Source organism: Staurois parvus, unplaced genomic scaffold, assembly GCF_062004578.1.
Source record: "Staurois parvus isolate SC_StPar_1 unplaced genomic scaffold, SC_StPar_1.0 ptg001933l, whole genome shotgun sequence".
In the NCBI taxonomy this organism is placed as follows: Eukaryota; Metazoa; Chordata; class Amphibia; order Anura; family Ranidae; genus Staurois; species Staurois parvus.
In genome coordinates this window covers 18,964-31,210 of record NW_028319729.1, presented here as the reverse complement: position 1 = coordinate 31,210, position 12,247 = coordinate 18,964, and the positions used below count along the sequence as shown (strand labels likewise).

Here is a 12,247-nt window from a genome sequence, read left to right as displayed (position 1 = left end):
ATCGCTATACCCCCCCCATCATCACTATACCCCCCCATCATCGCTATACCCCCCCATCATCGCTGTACCCCCCCCCCATCATCGCTATACCCCCCCCATCATCACTATACCCCCCCCCCATCATCACTATACCCCCCCCATCATCACTATACCCCCCCATCATCGCTATACCCCCCCCATCATCGCTATACCCCCCCCCATCATCGCTGTACCCCCCCCATCATCGCTATACCCCCCCCATCATCGCTATACCCCCCCATCATCGCTGTACCCCCCCCATCACTACTATATTCCCCCCATCATCGCTATACCCCCCATCATTGCTATACCCCCCCCCCATCATCGCTATACCCCCCCCATCACCGCTATACCCCCCCATCATTTCTATACCCCCTCCATCATCACTATACCCCCCCATCATCGCTATACCCCCCCCCATCATCGCTATACCCCCCCATCATTGCTATACCCCCCCCATCATCACTATACCCCCCCATCATCGCTATACCCCCCCCCATCATCGCTATACCCCCCCATCATTGCTATACCCCCCCCATCATCACTATACCCCCCCATCATCGCTATACCCCCCCCCATCATCGCTGTACCCCCCCCATCATCGCTATACCCCCCATCATCGCTATACCCCACCATCATCACTGTACACCCCCCATCATCGCTGTACACCCCCCCCACCATCATCGCTGTACACCCCCCCCCCCCACCATCATCGCTGTACACCCCCACCATCATCGCTGTACACCCCCCCATCATCGCTGTACACCCCCCCATCATCGCTGTACACCCCCCCATCATCGCTGTACACCCCCCCCATCATCACTGTACACCCCCCCCCCACCATGGCTGTACACCCCCCCCCCATGTTTGGGACCCCTGTATGACCTTTACCGGGGTAATCAGGACGGATGGCGGATGCAATGCTTTACAAGCTGCTAATAAAACAATTATAAATACACATTTTTTTTCCTGCAAAACACGGCATTTATTTATTTATTTCATTGTTTTTTAAGGTGAACTTCTATTGTTGGAGAATATTTCTCTGGCTGTCAGTTTGCATTTGTATCTTCTATGCTGGGAAAAGGTTTCTTTGAGTTGTGATGATTTGGTTTGTGATTATGATGGGTCACCATTGTGAACTAACCATCCGTTTTACTCTTCTAGAAGATCAGGAAATATTCCCGGACACATTCCTTGCTGACCCCCCAACATTAATAAAAGGGGGCGTTCAGAAGAGGGCGACAGACCCCAGTGTAGGCGAAGGGATGATGGCGTGCCCCCTGTCTTCTCTGACAGCCAATGGTGAGTTCACATGGGGAATGCCCTTCATCACTGAGCTGACAACACTGTCTCTGCTGCACTGAAATCCCAAGCAGTGTTGTCAGCCCCGGCCAGTTCTTCTCTGTATTACTAATAGCGTGTTAGGAGGCCTGGATCCCAAATGGGAAAACAGATTTGATGAAGAGAGGCAGCTCTGTAATGTGGGGTATCCCTGAGGGTCCCCAGAAAAGTGTCCAAGGATGAGAGTGCCCCCGGATAGTGTACGTCCAGTAAATGTTTATCAAATGTTACTTCAACTTTAAAGGATAAATGTAAAGGTGTACAACCCCCCCTCCCATCCCCCGATACCTGCTGTACAACCCCCCCTCCCATCCCCCGATACCTGCTGTACAACCCCCCTCCCATCCCCCGATACCTGCTGTACAACCCCCCCTCCCATCCCCCGATACCTGCTGTACAACCCCCCCTCCCATCCCCCGATACCTGCTGTACTTACCTTTGGGGTGGGAGCTGTCAGGGCTCCCACAGGTGACCCAGTAGTCCAGGGATTCTCTGGGCAGCACTTCCTGGAAGGAGCAGATGGATTCTGATTGCTCGGCGCTGTCACAGGGAGTCTATCTGGTCCGTCTTGTGAGCGCTGCACAGAAAAGAGCGGATATTTCACATTCCCTGACCACTGGACCTGCTGAAGAAACCCTGACAACTCAGGATGGCCAGAAGTAAGTACAGAGGGACCTGGGGGGGGGGGGGGTACGGTGTTCATACACCCTCTGCACTGCATTTGTATTGTGGAGCTCACGGTGAGCTGACTATCTTCTACCCCCTCTGCTATGATATGTCCCCCCCCCCCATGTATGTAGGATGGCATCGGTCTTGGGCAAGCGCCTGGTGCTAAAATCAGCGCCATCCATCAACTCTCATCCATTCTTCTTCAAAACATCACGGTCAGACAGCGGTGGGGGGGGGATAGAGGGGCGTGCTGTCAACCACGCTAGCCCCCAGTCTACAGCACATGTAATACATACATGCACTCTGTCACCTAGAGCTCAGGATGAAATACACATTATAGATTCTCCTTTGAAGCTGGACTCCAGGTATGAAAAGAACATCAATGAATCCTCATAATCTCCTGTACAGCAGAGCTCAGGCTGGGAGATGGAGGAGCATCAGAGGGAACCAATAGGAATAGATAGAATTTGTGGTGGTTTTTGCCCATGTGATTGGTTCTGGCCTCTTTCACATTACCGTTCCAATCAGGTCCACCTGTCAGTTTTTGGATTTGGCTAAACAGGCCAGACTTCCCTCCCCACCTCCATCAATGAGACTTCCCTCCCCACCTCCATCAATGAGACTTCCCTCCCCACCTCCATCAATGAGACTTTCCTCCTCACATCCACCAATGAGCCCCCACCGGGTTGTTTTCTTTTTGTGCTAAAAAGATTGGGGAAAAAAAACCAAACCGTTTTCTTTGTTCTGTTATACAATTTTGCACATTCTCCTCCAGGTTGCTGATGCCTCTCCAGTCGCCGTCATCTCGTCCAGCGTGCCCGCCAGTACTGGGGTGCACTTACCTGCGGGCGCCGTAGTTACTTTGGCTCCGCCCCCAGACATCATCGGGATGAAGGACAGCGGAGGAGATGTAAGTCCCTGATTTCAGTCTTCTGCTTCATTCTGCCTCAAGTATTCAGGGAAAGGGAAAAGCTGTCACTTTGTAACAGGTTCTCTTTATAGCCCCGCCTCCTCTGCGGCTCTTTTTGTATAAACGGTTTGGTTAGGAAGGGAAGGATTACCATACACTTACAGATCTAAAGCCAGCGAGTTATAGAGGAAATAATGCAGCATGCAGACCTTTTACTAAAGCGCAACTCCACCAAAAAGGGGAAATTCCGCCTTAAAGTGACATCAACCACTTGCCTACCGGGCACTTTTACCCCCTTCCTGCCCAGGCCAGATGTCACACTTTGAATGACAATCGCACGGTCATGCAACATTGCATCCAAACTAAATTTATAGCTTTTTTTTTAGACAAACAGAGATTTCTTTTGTTGGTATTTAATCAGCACTGGGGGGGGGGAGGGGGGGGTTAATTTATGTTAAACAAACGATGAAAGACCAAACATTTTGAAAAAAACACATTTTTGTTTAGTTTCTGTTATAAAGTTTTGTAAATAGGTGATTTTTCTCCTTCACTGATGAGGCGGCACTGATGGGCATTGATTGGCGGCACTGACAACCAGCACTGATGGGCACTGACAGCCAGCACTGATGGGCACTGATAGTCAGCAATGATGGATATTGATGAGGCACTGATGAGACTTCTCCAATATGTGGCACTGATAGGCAGCACTGATGGGCACTGATAGATAGCACTGATGGGTACAGACAGGCATCAATGATGGACAATGAAATTCATCACTGATAAGCAATGTACTGATGAGCACTGACCACTAGCACTGTTGGGTACTGATAGCCATCACTGATGGGCACTGATAGCCAGCACTGATGGGCACCCATACAAAGCACTGATGGGCAGTGACCACTAGCACTGATGGGTACTGATAGCCATCACTGATGGGCACTGATAGCCAGCACTGATGGTCACTGACCACTAGCACTGATGGGCACTGATAGCCATCACTGATGGGCACCCATACAAAGCACTGATGGGCAGTGAGCACTAGCACTGATGGGTACTGATAGCCATCACTGATGGGCACTGATAGCCTGTACTGATGGTCACTGACCGCTAGCACTGATGGGCACTGATAGCCAGCACTGATGGGCACTGACCACTAGCACTGATGGGTACTGATAGCCATCACTGATGGGCACCCATACAAAGCACTGATGGGCAGTGACCACTAGCACTGATGGGCACTGATAGCCATCACTGATAGGCACCCATACAAAGCACTGATGGGCAGTGACCACTAGCACTGATGGGCACTGATAGCCAGCACTGATGGGCACCCATACAAAGCACTGATGGGCAGTGAGCACTAGCACTGATGGGTACTGATAGCCATCACTGATGGGCACTGATAGCCTGTACTGATGGTCACTGACCGCTAGCACTGATGGGCACTGATAGCCATCACTGATGGGCACCCATACAAAGCACTGATGGGGCTACACTGATAAGTGCCCTGATGATCAGTGTATTTGTCCCCTCTGAGAAATGCCGCTTCCCAGCTCTCCTCTCCTCATGTGCTGTGAGCGGGAGGAGAGGACTGCCGATATCCAGCATTTCTGATTTACACTGATCGGCTGTGATTGGGCACAGCTGACCACATGGTAAAAGGCTACTCCGATTGGCCCTTTTACTGGACATATGAGCAGCTGTGGCTGAACAGCACAGCGATCAAAAGATCGCGCCCGTTGCGGGCGCCCCCTGGAGGGGGAGGGGAGGGCGTGGTTCTGGGAGGACGTCCATGGACACCCTCTCAGAACTAGCCGACCTCGCTGTCGCTGTCTTTTGCCTGTAGTGTGGTCAGGAACTGGTTACAGGTAATTAAAAAAAAAAGCCAAACATGTTATACTTCCTTTCTGTCTGTAATGGTTTTGCACAGAGCGGCCCCGATCCTCCTCTTCTCGGGTCACTTGCCTGCCCTCCTTGTCCCTCCCTTCTGCCTCGTTCCCCCATAGCAAGTAACTTGTTTGGGGGCACCCAAGCAAACTTGCTCCTGAGCCACTGCGATGTGTGTCCATTCACACACAGAGCACTGTTTGGCCCTCCTCATTGGCTCACTGGCTCTGATTGACAGTAGCAGGAACCAAAGGGCTCCTGCTACTGTCTCAGCCAATGAGTAGGGAGAGTCCCCATACAGCTGAGGCTATAGTGAACATCAGTGGATTGGAGGGGGTTCAGGTAAGGATTGGGGGTGCTTCACACAGAAGGTTTTTTACCTTCATTCATAGAATGGCTGCAGGGAGCGGTCTTAGAACATGCAGGGATCCTGCAGGAGCGGAGGATCAGGTATGAGAGGCGGCACCGATGGGCACTGATAGGTAACAATGACTGGCACTGATAGGCAACACTGATGGGCACTGATATGTGGCATTGATGGGCACTGACAGGTGGCACTGACTGGCACTGATAGGTGACAATGACTGGCACTGATAGGCAACACTGATGGGCACTGATATGTGGCACTGATGGGGACTGACAGGTGGCACTGACTGGCACTGATAGGTGACAATGACTGGCACTGATGGGAACTGACAGGTGGCACTGATGGGGCTACACTGAGCAGTGCCCTGATGATCAGTGTAGATGTCCCCTCTGAGGAATGACGATTACCGGCTCTCCTCTCCTCACATGCTGTCAGCGTTAGGAGAGGATTGCCAATAGCCGGCATTTCCTTCTTTACATGTGATCAGTTGTGATTGGACACAGTTGATCACATGACAGAACTGATATCATCGACTCTTTACTTTGATCGGTGATCCTGTGTGTTCTAGGGATACGGCGCACCACCGATTGCCACCCCGCACTCCCCCGAGAGCCCCTGATGATGTCTGCTCTGTCATATGACGTCCTCCCAGAACGAAAGAACCGCCCCCCCGCCTGTCCTTTCCTTCTATTATTACTATTATACAGGAATTATGGCGCCAACAGTTTGCGCAGCGCTGTACAATATAAGGGGGGCGGTACAATTACAATACATTTCAGTACAGAAGGAATAGGAGGGCCCGGCTCTTGGAGCTTACACTCTAAAGTCTCCATACCAGGGTCAGTCATACACCCCATACTATGGTCGGTCACATGTTCCCATACCAGAGAGGCATGATGGGATTTGTAGTTTCAGCACAGCTGGAGTTTGAAGGTCGCCTGGTCTAGGCTGTAGCCCCTCCCCAGAAAAGCTATAGTACTCTATAGGGAAGGATTTGGGGGCTTGTCAGGGTCGGCTACATAGACCTAAAGATACAGTTGGATCAGGAGATGTGTAGTCTCTAATGGGAGCTTTATATTTCTGTGTCCACATTCAGCGCAGCAACACAATGGGGGAAACATCAAATAAATTAGGGGCCCTCTTCTCATGTCAATGGGGAGCCCCAGACCCCTCCCAGCCAGCTGCTTTGGGGAATGAAGGGGGGGAACAATAATCAAGCAGGTTAGAAAACCCAAAAACCTGTCCTGAATGTCCTTCCTCCCCTTCCAAGTATATCAGCCATGGGGGGGTGGGTCATGGTTTTACCACCCCCCAGACTGCTTGGATGGAAGGGGCTGTACACATGCTTTGCGGATGCAGCAGAGATGATACCCTCTGTCACATTTGCCATCGGTACTGCTGAGTGTGAATGGGACCCGTCACAACTGCCCTGCATCCATGTACAATGCATGTGGTTGCTGCTCGGGGGCGGGGACTTTACAGGATTATATCACTTAATGAGAAGGTGACTTCTCATCTCCCAGCTGCCTGTCAATTGCCCTCTGAAAAGAGATCCAACGGTGATCACTTTTAGAGGGCAATGCGGGTATAAAGAGCCCTTCCTCTGGCTGTGTGCAGAGATCTGCCCATGTGTATGTCAGAGGATTCCCGGCTCTGGAAACCTATACAATGTTCTTTTATACTTGGAGATGTAAACGGCTTGTTACTGAAAGAGCCTTTACATGGTTAGTAAAAGAACTTCCTTCCCTATGAACAGCGAACCCCACCTGTGAACGGACTTCATGATCCAATCAATATTTGTCTGCAGACGTAACGACGTTCAATATATAAATGTATTCTTCTATAAATCCCCGCTCCGCGCTCCTCCTACCTACACCTCCCCCACCAATAGCTGCTGTATTCACCAACCTGAGAAACAGACAAAACTAGAGTCTACCAAAACCAATGTGTCCCCCCCCCCCCGGTACAGCTCCGAGTATACGACTTCCAATGTGTCCCCCCCGGTACAGCTCCGAGTATATGACTTCCAGTGTGTCCCCCCAATACAGCTCCGAGTATATGACTTCCAATGTGTCCCCCCCATACAGCTCCGTGTATATGACTTCCAATGTGTCCCCCCAATACAGCTCCGAGTATATGACTTCCAATGTCCCCCCCCCGATACAGCTCCGAGTATATGACTTCCAATGTCCCCCCCAATACAGCTCCGAGTATATGACTTCCAGTATGTCCCCCCAATACAGCTCCGAGTATATGACTTCCAATGTGTCCCCCCAATACAGCTCCGAATATATGACTTCCAATGTCCCCCCCAATACAGCTCCGAGTATATGACTTCCAATGTCCCCCCAATACAGCTTCGAGTATATGACTTCCAATGTCCCCCCCAATACAGCTCCGAGTATATGACTTCCAATGTGTACCCCCCCAATACAGCTCCGAGTATATGACTTCCATTGTGTACCCCCCCAATACAGCTCCGAGTATATGACTTCCAATGTGTCCCCCCAATACAGCTCCGAGTATATGACTTCCAATGTGTCCCCCCAATACAGCTCCGAGTATATGACTTCCAATGTCCCCCCCCAATACAGCTCCGAGTATATGACTTCCAATGTCCCCCCCAATACAGCTCCGAGTATATGACTTCCAATGTGTCCCCCCAATACAGCTCCGAGTATATGACTTCCAATGTGTCCCCCCCAATACTGCTCCGAGTATATGACTTCCAATGTGTCCCCCCAATACAGCTCCGAGTATATGACTTCCAATGTGTCCCCCCAATACAGCTCCGAGTATATGACTTCCAATGTCCCCCCCCAATACAGCTCCGAGTATATGACTTCCAATGTGTCCCCCCAATACAGCTCTGAGTATATGACTTCCAATGTGTCCCCCCAAATACTGCTCCGAGTATATGACTTCCAATGTGTCCCCCCAATACAGCTCCGAGTATATGACTTCCAATGTCCCCCCCCGATACAGCTCCGAGTATATGACTTCCAATGTGTCCCCCCAATACAGCTCCGAGTATATGACTTCCAATGTGTCCCCCCCCCAATACAGCTCCGAGTATATGACTTCCAATGTGTCCCCCCAATACAGCTCCGAGTATATGACTTCCAATGTGTCCCCCAATACAGCTCCGAGTATATGACTTCCAATGTGTCCCCCAATACAGCTCCGAGTATATGACTTCCAATGTGCCCCCCCCCCCCCGATACAGCTCCGAGTATATGACTTCCAATGTGTCCCCCCCCAATACAGCTCCGAGTATATGACTTCCAATGTGTCCCCCCCCCCGATACAGCTCCGAGTATATGACTTCCAATGTGTCCCCCCCAATACAGCTCCGAGTATATGACTTCCAATGTGTCCCCCCCAATACAGCTCCGAGTATATGACTTCCAATGTGTCCCCCCCAATACAGCTCCGAGTATATGACTTCCAATGTGTCCCCCAATACAGCTCCGAGTATATGACTTCCAATGTGCCCCCCCCCCCCCGATACAGCTCCGAGTATATGACTTCCAATGTGCCCCCCCCCCCGATACAGCTCCGAGTATATGACTTCCAATGTGTCCCCCCCCAATACAGCTCCGAGTATATGACTTCCAATGTGTCCCCCCAATACAGCTCCGAGTATATGACTTCCAATGTGTCCCCCCCAATACAGCTCCGAGTATATGACTTCCAATGTGTCCCCCCCAATACAGCTCCGAGTATATGACTTCCAATGTGTCCCCCCCAATACAGCTCCGAGTATATGACTTCCAATGTGTCCCCCAATACAGCTCCGAGTATATGACTTCCAATGTGCCCCCCCCCCCGATACAGCTCCGAGTATATGACTTCCAATGTGTCCCCCCCAATACAGCTCCGAGTATATGACTTCCAATGTGTCCCCCCCAATACAGCTCCGAGTATATGACTTCCAATGTCCCCCCAATACAGCTCCGAGTATATGACTTCCAATGTGTCCCCCCCGATACAGCTCCGAGTATATGACTTCCAATGTGTCCCCCCAATACAGCTCCGAGTATATGACTTCCAATGTCCCCCCCAATACAGCCCTGAGTATATGACTTCCAATGTCCCCCCCCCCAATACAGCTCCGAGTATATGACTTCCAATGTCCCTCCAATACAGCTCCGAGTATATGACTTCCAATGTGTCCCCCCCCGATACAGCTCCGAGTATATGACTTCCAGTGTCCCCCCCCCCAATACAGCTCCGAGTATATGACTTCCAGTGTCCCCCCCCCCAATACAGCTCCTAGTATATGACTTCCAGTGTGTGTCCCCCCCGATACAGCTCCGAGTATATGACTTCCAATGTGTCCCCCCCAATACATCTCCGAGTATATGACTTCCAACATATAACAAGTCATGTATCCGATATGAACCCCCAAACCCCCCCTCTGTATACAATAAACAAGGATACAAAGTCTGAGAGTCCATCACATCTTCATCCTTCATTGTGTTCCTAGTGACACCATCGGGGAGATTTACTAAAACCGGAGAGTGCAGAATCTGGTGCAGCCGTGCACGGCAGCCAATCAGCTTCTAGGTTGTATTGTGAAAGCTTCATTGGACAAGCTGAGGTTAGAAGCTGATTGGCTGCCATGCACAGCTGCACCAGATCCTGAGATCTCCAGGTTTAGTAAATCTCCCCCAATGTCCCCTGATTGATGACTTGGTGTGTTGTACACAGAGGGGGGTGGGGGGTTCATATTGGGGACACGGCTTGTTCTGTGTTGGGGGTCATATATGAGGAGCTGTATTCGGGGTATATATTGGGGACACGGCTTGTTCTGTGTTGGGGGTCATATATGAGGAGCTGTATTCGGGGTATATATTGGTGACACGGCTTGTTCTGTGTTGGGGGTCATATATGAGGAGCTGTATTCGGGGTATATATTGGTGACACGGCTTGTTCTGTGTTGGGGGTCATATATGGGGAGCTGTATTTGGGGTATATATTGGGGACACGGCTTGTTCTGTGTTGGGGGTCATATATGAGGGGCTGTATTCGGGGTATATATTGGTGACACGGCTTGTTCTGTGTTGGGGGTCATATATGAGGAGCTGTATTCGGGGTATATATTGGTGACACGGCTTGTTCTGTGTTGGGGGTCATATATGAGGAGCTGTATTCGGGGTATATATTGGGGACACGGCTTGTTCTGTGTTGGGGGTTATATATGGGGAGCTGTATTCGGGGTATATATTGGGGACATGGCTTGTTCTGTGTTGGGGGTCATATATGGGGAGCTGTATTCGGGGTATATATTGGGGACACGGCTTGTTCTGTGTTGGGGGTCATATATGAGGAGCTGTATTCGGGGTATATATTGGGGACACGGCTTGTTCTGTGTTGGGGGTCATATATGAGGAGCTGTATTCGGGGTATATATTGGGGACACGGCTTGTTCTGTGTTGGGGGTCATATATGAGGAGCTGTATTCGGGGTATATATTGGGGACACGGCTTGTTCTGTGTTGGGGGTCATATATGGGGAGCTGTATTCGGGGTATATATTGGGGACACGTCTTGTTCTGTGTTGGGGGTCATATATGAGGAGCTGTATTCGGGGTATATATTGGGGACACGGCTTGTTTTGTGTTGGGGGTCATATATGAGGAGCTGTATTCGGGGTATATATTGGGGACACGGCTTGTTCTGTGTTGGGGGTCATATATGAGGAGCTGTATTCGGGGTATATTTTGGTTTTTGGTATACTTTGGTTTTGTCTGTATTCTTAGCTGTGTTCTCTCTTCTATTGGCTGAGATGTGTCGGAACCCCTGGAAACCATTTCTCCATTCTTCTGACTTCTCTCCATTGCCGTGAAATCTGATTGGTTGTTGGAGGTTCTTGCACTTCGTTTGGCTTTGTTCTGCCTCATGTTTGTCCTTCAGGAAGATAGCCGGACCCATCAGTCTACAGAAAATGGAAGCTTCATCTGCATATATGTTGCCTTCCTTGGCTATTCCTTCCCCCTCAATGACACGCCATCAACAATTGTAAAATAAAACATTTTAGTTTTTTATTACATGCCTTTTTTAGACCTAGTTTGGTCCTTCCTGGGTCCCTTTGCTTCTCTATGCAATGCAGGCAGATCATGGCTGGTGGAAGGAACCAGCTGGGTGCTTTACAGAGCTTCCTGAAAACATCACAGCACCCGGCCTCAGTACTCCTCTGAAGAGCCCTGATGTAACCAATGGGCTAGCTTGTGGGAGGAGTTATGCAAGAAATCATCGCAATCCCCTGAGTGGTGGCCATCAGTCTGGAAGAGTGGGCGTTTCTAGGAAGGCAACATTTGCATACATGCTGACCTAGGTGCCGCCCTCATGTGATGCTGAGCCTCCACGATTGGTGGAACTGAAATCCAGTGAATGAAAGGGCGGGGCCAAGGACAGTCAGACTGAGGAGGAAAGTGATAAATGATGCTGGACGTCCTCTAGCCAGGAAAGCAGACGGAGCTCTATCTGACTTGCTGCAGCTTCTAATGCACATTGTGAGAAGCTCACAGTGTGCAGTGAAATCAGAGTAAGCCATTTTACTACAGGAGAGGAGTCGGTACAACTGTGCAAGACTGGAGGGGGGCCGGAGGGGGGATTTATTGTACCGTCATTGGTTATAATGTATGAGAAATCTACGTTTTATTGTATTTGCTTCTCACCTACAAATAAAATATATATATAATTTCCATTTCTAATCCTATTATTACCATTATTATTCGGATTATTCTCATTATAAATATTATTTCTGTTATTAATATTATTATCATGATAGTTGTCGATATTGTTGGAATTATTATTATCATTGCTATAAATAATATTAGTATCAGAATTATCACGCCAATACTAAGGAGGCGAAGCAGCCATGTTGGATATTGCGTTGGCTGGGAATCGAACCCAGGTCAGCTGCTTGGAAAGCAGCCATGCTAACCACTACACCACCAACGCGAGGTTGCCTGTTTTTGAAATGTGGGAGGAAACCGGAGTACCCGGAGGAAACCCACGCAGGCACAGGGAGAACATGCAAACTCCATG

The 12,247-nt window shown here is 49.9% G+C and overlaps 1 non-coding gene across 1 annotated transcript; it reads right to left on the bottom strand.

The window, feature by feature from the left end:
- Positions 1–12,088: 12,088 nt before the first annotated feature.
- TRNAG-UCC (transfer RNA glycine (anticodon UCC)) lies at positions 12,089–12,160 on the bottom strand. Its single transcript has one exon. It is a non-coding gene; the product is annotated as a tRNA-Gly (tRNA).
- Positions 12,161–12,247: the final 87 nt, after the last annotated feature.